Genomic DNA, 7992 nt, shown 5'->3' with positions numbered 1-7992 from the left:
TAATAATAATAATAATAATAATAATAATAATAATAATAATAATAATAATAATAATAATAATAATAATAATAATAAAAGTGGGTTTACAATGATATTATAAAATTTATAGACGCCCTAACGATTCATCGTCCCTTTTCAGATAAAACTTGCCGACAACGAAAACGTATAGACCGATACATTAAAACTATTCATGACAAATTATTAAATGAAGGTAGATAGGGAATGAGATTAGCGGAAGAGTAGCGTCCCTTGATTGGACGTTACCAATAGTCTGTGACGTCACCGGCGGAAAAGTTATTAGAGAGAGAACGTCATGTTGGTTGTGCGCGCGAGGACGAGAGACGCATGCGCACAACCAACATGACGTTCTCTCTCTAATAACTTTTCCGCCGGTGACGTCACAGACTATGGGTGACGTCCAATCAAGGGACGCTACTCTTCCGCTAATCTCATTCCCTATTGAGGTAGATTGATTTTTTGGGATGTTATTTTCTTCTTGTATTTTTCTTTGTTGATTTGTCTGGCTCCATTCATACACGCTTGTTAAGATTTTTATGTGACAAAATATCGCGTGTTAGCCTCGATCTCATTTGTTATTTTCAATAAGATGATTACTGAGAGAAAGTAGGTCATGAAATGATTACGTTGGTCTACATGTGCGGCAATGTGTCTTGTTGTATGACACTCGCTTTCGGATCGGAATTTCCTGGATAGTTTAGTCCTTGGAAAAAGCTCTTTACTCACATTCTCTCACCGTACTCAGGTGTAAAATGAGTACCTAGCCGTTAACAGCGTTGTCTCTGTCCGAAAAAAAATGTGATATCGCCTAACAGGCCTCATGTCTCGTTTACATGTTAAGTGTTGCTGTTGGTCAGGGACCCCTTGTAAAGCGCTTTGAGCACATTTAGTGGATATTGCGTTATATAAAAGCTCAATTTTTAAATTTATTTATTTGTTTTTTTTTTAAATCTCATTTGTTATTTTCAATAAGATGATTACTGAGGGAAAATAGGTCATGAAATGATTACGTTGGTCTACGCGTGTCTATTAGTATAAGATGTCGGTTTGGGTAGATGGAACTTGTATTGTGCAGAGATATTATGTGGTCTTGTAATGGCACTAGCCTTCGGATCAGAAAAATCCCGCTCTTTGTGGCGCATAGTTGAGTACTTGGAAAAGTCTCTTTACTTTCATTCTCTCCCTTTACTCGGGTGTAAAATGAGTTCCTAGTCGTAAACAGCGTTGGCCCTGACACATAATATAGAAGACACATTAAGTACCTCCCTGCCCACTATGGGAGGTAGGAACCATACCCAGACAGCAGCGTTAAGTTAGGATACAAGGTCAATGGTGTATTCTCATTAAAAGCAAAGCTCTGGAAAGGTGCCAGTGCCAGACAAAGCAAACAGAAAAATACAAGGAATAATCCCCCCCCCCCCCCCCCACCCGAAACAAAAATAAAAATTAAATAAATAAATAAATCAGCCTGCCTGGGGATAGAACCTCAGAACTCCTGTTTACCGGTCAGTTGAGCTACCATCACACCAAGGCGGTTACAAAGCAAGAACGAAAAATACAAGAAAGAAGCATCCCAAAAATACAAGAAAAAAAAAACATCCCAAAAAAGCAGCCTGCCTCGACTAGGGATTGAACCTCAGACTTCCTGATTATCGGTCAGACGTGCTAGCATTTCATCATAGAGGTTATCCAATAATTGGGAAGAGTTCGTTTGCGTTTCCGCTATGAACCGCATCAAAATACACAACGTTGAACAGGAGAGGACGAGGGCGGAGACATCCGAAAAGGTGTGCATGTAACAGTGTCAGACAAAGCAGAAAGCTATAGATTCTAAACATGACTGTTTCCCTCACAACCAAGGACTCCAACCAGGGCCAGGACAAAATAAGGCAATCTAATTCCAAATTAAAATGCAATCTGGAAAAAAAGATATGGAGGGATTAGAGGAGAGAGAGAGAGAGAGAGAGAGAGAGAGAGAGAGAGAGAGAGAGAGAGAGAGAGAGAGAGAGAGAGAGAGAGAGAGAGAGAGAGAGAGAGAGAGAGAGAGAGAGAGAGAGAGAGACTTTTTTGTTTGTTTTTTTACGGCGCTTGCAACACATTTAGGTCATGTCAGCGTCAGTAAAAATGAAGAAAATAGGATGGTAAACAGTTCTTGAATTACAATTAAAATACCCAAGTAAAAGTGAAGTTTATTGTTTTTAAGAGTTTTAGGGCGCTTGCAACACATTTAGGTTATATCAGCGCCAGTAAAATGGAAGAAAATTGGAAAGCAAAAATATTCGAGATGTACAATTAAAAGGACTTGAGGAAAAAGTAAGACAAAGGGGAATGGTTCAAATTGGGAACAGATGTAGATTCCAAGAGCACACTTTCCGTATACTTAGTTTGAGATAACCTAAAAGTCTCACCCAAACATCAGCATAAGATCCCACTAAGAGGAATACACTCAAATGTTTACAAATCATGAGAGATGATTTACAAGGAAAAAATATATCATCTCCCAAAACTATAACTATACATTCGACTGTTTCCCTTCCAGCTAAGGACTCCGGTCAGGGTCAGGACAAAACCAAGTAATCTCATTCCGAGACAAAGACAGAAAGCGATTGGAAAACAGATGCAGGGGGATAGAAGTGCAGCAAGTACCTCCCTTTCCACTATGGGAGATCTGGAACCCCACCCAGTGGTAAAAATGAGACAAAGGGGAATTAGTTCAAATAGGGAGGGCACTATCAGTGTACTTAGTTTGAGATTACCTGAATGTCTCATCCTGACACAAGCATAAGTCCCCACTAAGAGGAACACACTCAAATGTTTACAAATCACACACACATATATATATATTATGTTCAAAAAAACAAAATAATACAGCGCATAACAGAGAGATGATTTACAAGGGAAAAAATTACATCATCTCTCAAAACTAGAACTCTACATTTGACTGTTTTCCTCCCTGAGCGAGGACAAAACCAAGTAACCGCATTCCAAGATAAAGACAGAAAGCATGTTGGAAATCTGCTTTAGGGGTATAGAAGACACAGCAAGTGCTTCCCTGTCCATCATTGGGAGAAGGGGGGGGGGGGGAAATGAGATAGAGGGATAGAGAGAGAGAGAGAGAGAGAGAGAGAGAGAGAGAGAGAGAGAGAGAGAGAGAGAGAGAGAGTTAATATGTATAAACAAAACAATCAAGATCATTTGATGGTTTCATAATGATTTTTTAAAACATTTTTTATTTCAAGGATTTATGAGAACAAGAACAAGGGATAAATGATATTGTTATTATAATTCTTGTTATGGTTATTTGAATAGTAATTTTTATTCATACATCAAATAGCTGAGGAGTAATGAAAGCACCCATGTGTGTCTAGGAATTAGGAAGGAATTTTCGCACTTTCATACAATAATTATTGTCACAAACAAACATAGTCACTCTTTAAAAAAAAAAAATAAATAAAAAGACACTTGTCAACTTTGACCATCCATTTATAAATCCAGTAAGAATACCTATACTCTCATGCGCTATTTTTGTTGACGACTGAACAAGAGTGGGAGCTCGAATCGTTCCTTACACCCCCCCCCCCCCACCTCTCTCTCTCTCTCTCTCTTTCATCTTCCTTTCCTCCTCTCTCTCTCTCTCACTCTCTCTAAAATATTACATTCAATTTTGGTCCAATTCAAAGTAAAAGCATAACATTTTGACCAAACACAAATTAATATTCATCACCAAGATTACTCACACACTCGTTTCTATATTTAAAAAAAAAAAAAAGAACAAATAGAAAACATCTCGTATTACCACTGCTAACACTATTTCCCTGCATACTCAACTATTCAGGCTTAGATCAATTCAACAAAATCACTACATTTCTAATTTGTTTCATAAAACTTCGAAAATTTAATTTTAAAAATATTATAGAGTAAAATAGATGTAGGTATGGTGAATTCAAATCGCAATACATTTCACGAATGCAACACATGTCCAATACAAAGCAACGATACACAAGCATATTTTAAAAACTTATTCATTTATTTACTTAGATTTAACATATTTTTTACTTATTTATTCTATTAAATATTTGTCTAACATGAAAACTGTAGTGAAAAAAATAATTAAGATAGAAATAAAATCTTACAAACTACATTAAAAAAAAAAATAGATGTAGTAGGTAAATTACAGGGTGATAGAATGTTACATTTGTCCCGTACAGTGTAATCAAGGCGAGACACTCAATACTGTAAGATTGTGTCATTGAGGGAAGAATATGAAAGAAAGAAAAAAAAGCACAAACTACTTACTCCAAATCCACGAGCAATAACTCAAACATCACCAGCTCTAATGTTTTGTTTTTAATGTTTTTAAGGGTTTTACGGCGCTTGCAACACATTAAGGTTATATCAGCGCCAGTAAAAAGGAAGAAAATGGGATAGTAAAAAGTTCTAGAATTACAATTAAAGCACAAAAGAAAAGGTGAGACAAAGGGGAATTGGTTCAAATAGGGAACAGATGTAGATTCCAAGAGCACACCGTCAAAGTACTTGGTTTGAGATCACCTAAAAGTCTCATCCAGACACAAGCACAGGTCCCAACTAAGAGGAATACACTCAAATGTTTACAAATCATATAATATAATATGTAAACTAAACATAATACAATGCATAACAGAGAGATGATTTACAAGGAAAAAAATATCATCTCCCAAAACTATAACTATACATTCGACTGTTTCCCTCACAGCCAAGGAACCCCGGCCGGGGTCAGGACAAAACTAAGTAATCTCATTCCAAGACAATGACAGGAAACAATTGGAAAACGGGTACAGGGGGATAGAAGACACAGCATGTACCTCCCTGCCCACTATGGGAGTCACCAGCTCTAAGGAATATTATAAATATGTGAAGTTTAATATTATATATTAAGATCTTAAAATAAATACCTATCAACTACTGAATAGTTCATTGCAATAGTTCATTTTTTTTTCCATTTTGTGTTAGAGGTTTAAAAACGTTTGGGTTGCCCCTAAGGTCGTATCATTGCCAGGAGAGAAACGAACATGAAAAGACAGTCTAAAAACTATACGTAGATCAACAGCTTAGCGCCAAAGAAAAAGTAAGGCATATATGGACCTGGTTCAAACTGACTACAAAAGTCCAAGAGCCATTCTTTTGTTTTGCTTTTTTTCTCCTTTTTTTTTTCTTCTTCTGTTATGGTATAGAGGTTTTACAAGGCTTTCGACACTATTAGGTCATTTAAGCACCAGTAAAAAGGTAAATGATAAAGTGAAGTTGTAGATCTGAAGTTAAAAGCACCAAAGAAAAGGCAAGACTGGTTCAAATCGGGAACAGTAAATTCCACGAGCCAGTCCACCAATGTGCCTATTTTAAAATCTAGGCCCAAGCCAGGAAGAGGTGATTTTTATAAAAGATATTAACCTCTACTTTGGGAGCGTGGGGGGTGGAGAATCAAAACATAAATTTGACAGCTGACGTTTAGGTGGGTGATTCTGAAATGACTGAAGCAAAACCAAGTAGTCTAATCACAGAACAAGAACAGGAAGTTTGATGAATAAATAGGGAGATAGAAGGGATGGGAGTGTTGACCGCAATAATCAACACGAAATGGTCTAGTGCTCCTACCCTACAAGCTTACAACACTAGAATGAAAAGAAAAATGACAATTGATATGTGTATGTAATACTTAATGATATTGGGCGCCATGACAAACCTTTACTTATCAATTTAATCGAAAAACAAGCACATCAAGAGTTTACTTTCTATATTGATACAGTTCCATAACTCCATGTTGTAATTTGGGATGAAAATTTCAATCTTTCCCTGCAAAAAAATCCCAAAAAAGTTTATCATATAATAAATCGTGCTAAATGTCTTTTTCATCACTCCATAATTCTTTTTCAAAACAATTGGAATAGAATTCATCCAAAATCACAACAGTAAACCAAACACGTACTTGAAGCACATACAATCAAGCTAGCAAAACAAACCACCAAGCAAAGATGTCCTTATTCTCAGACATATGAAGTGGTTCTCTTATACCCGGTTAAACATTTCTGTATTCTTTCAATGCAGAAAATCTCAAATTCACTGATATCTTATGACTTGCTGTCTGTCCAAACCTGATGGTGATAATCATTCTACACACACACACACACACACACACACACACACACACACACACACACACACACACACACACACATATTATATGAAGTTAGCGTAAAAATCCTCAGGTATACGTTCATCCCTTTTAATCGCAATGTAGGGTGGTTGAGGCCATACAGGATGACAAAGGTAGTCATTTGAACAAAATCCGTCCTTCCCCTAGCGGCCTTAGTCACCTCAGATTACTGTCCCTTTCACTTCAAAGGGTTTTTAAAAGGTTTTTAAGGGTTTTACGGCGCTTGCAACACATTTAGGTTATATCAGCGCCAGTAAAAAGGAAGAAAATGGGATAGTAAAAAGTTCTAGAATTACAGTTAAAACACCCAAGAGAAAGTAAGACAAAGGGGAACTGGGAACAAATAGAGATCAGATGTAGATTCCAAGAGCAAACCACCAATGTACTTAGTTTGAGATCACCAAAAATTCCCATCCAGACACAAGCACAAGATCCAACAAAGAGTAATACACTCAAATGCTTACATTATACATTCAAAATAAATATAATAATACATAACAGTAAAAGAGAGATGATTTACAAGGAAAAAAATATCATCTCCCAAAACAATAACTATGCATTTGACTGTTTCCCTCCCAGCCAGGGCCAGAACAAAACCAAGTTATCTCATTCCAAGACAAAGACAGAGAGCATGTTGGAAAACATATTTAAGGGGATAGAAGACACAGTATGTACCTCCCTGCCCACTATGGGAGGTCAGGAACCCCACCCAGCTTTCACTTCAAAGCCAAGAAATGACAGGACTATTTCACACAACATGTAGATTATAAAAGGAAAGCAATTATGGCATTACATTCATTCATTATTAAGGTTATAATATGGGTTGATGGCGCACATTTTCAAAATAAATCGAATTATGAATAGCAGTGGATTACAGTAAGGATCTGGTATATTGTTGTAATGATAATAATGACAATAATAATAATAATAATAATAATAATAATAATAATAATAATAATAATAATAATAAAGATAAAGATAAAACATTTCATTTACAAATATTTGAAATTATCACTAGCAGCTTTCACAACCGTCTAGCACAAAGAAAAAAAGAATAAAACTAAAAATATTAGATAACACACCGTGTGTAAACCTGATGGTAAATGCAGCTCCATATCAAAATACGGAGAATATTATTATGTACATATACGAATGCTATAAAATGTGAAATGGTGGCATTGGCATTTTATCACTGAACTACATGTATGACAAGGGTTACATAATGGTTGTATAGCATAAAATTATAAAGGCAAATAAACATGAAATGAGGGAGATGTTAATAAATTTATGATATTGTTAAATTGGAATGCTGTGCAACAGGAACAATAATTATCTATGGCAGTTCTGTCGTCCTCTGGAAAAACCCATACTGTAAAATTTGGCCAGAAAACTCGGCCTTCAAATATTGATTGATTTAAATGACCCTCATCTTGGCAACAACTCTCAAACCTGGGACTTCGCAAAGTCCCAGGTTTGAGAGTTTTGGCAAGATGAGGGTCATTTAAATCGATCGATATTTGAAGGTTGAGTTTTCTGGCCAAATTTTACAATATGGGTTTTTCCAGAGTTTGGCAAAGTTGTAGTATCAAGTTGAAATGACTTGTCAAAAAAATGTATTACAGAAACTTCAACTAAAAAGGTAATGAAAGTCCTGGAACTTTATTTTGAAAGGTTGGAATTATTAGAAAATATTGACTTAAATACATTGAAATAATATTCTTTTTTATTTGTAACATGATAATTTTTGAGTCCGTATATTATACGGACTCAAAAATTATCAT

The 7992-nt window shown here is 35.9% G+C and overlaps 1 protein-coding gene across 1 annotated transcript in view; it reads right to left on the bottom strand.

The window, feature by feature from the left end:
- Nucleotides 1–3212: 3212 nt before the first annotated feature.
- Nucleotides 3213–7992, bottom strand: part of LOC144964198 (integrin alpha-PS1-like) — a 96948-nt gene continuing 92168 nt past the window's right edge. The window contains exon 27 of the mRNA XM_078898180.1: nt 3213–3628. The gene's annotated coding sequence lies outside the window, so the exon portion shown is untranslated. The remainder of the gene's footprint in view (nt 3629–7992) is intronic.

Source organism: Berghia stephanieae, chromosome 2, assembly GCF_034508935.2.
Source record: "Berghia stephanieae isolate SIO BIC M18660-M18661 chromosome 2, UCSD_Bste_1.3, whole genome shotgun sequence".
In the NCBI taxonomy this organism is placed as follows: Eukaryota; Metazoa; Mollusca; class Gastropoda; order Nudibranchia; family Aeolidiidae; genus Berghia; species Berghia stephanieae.
Note: the sequence above shows the minus strand (reverse complement) of the source record. Positions and strands in the feature narration are given on the sequence as shown.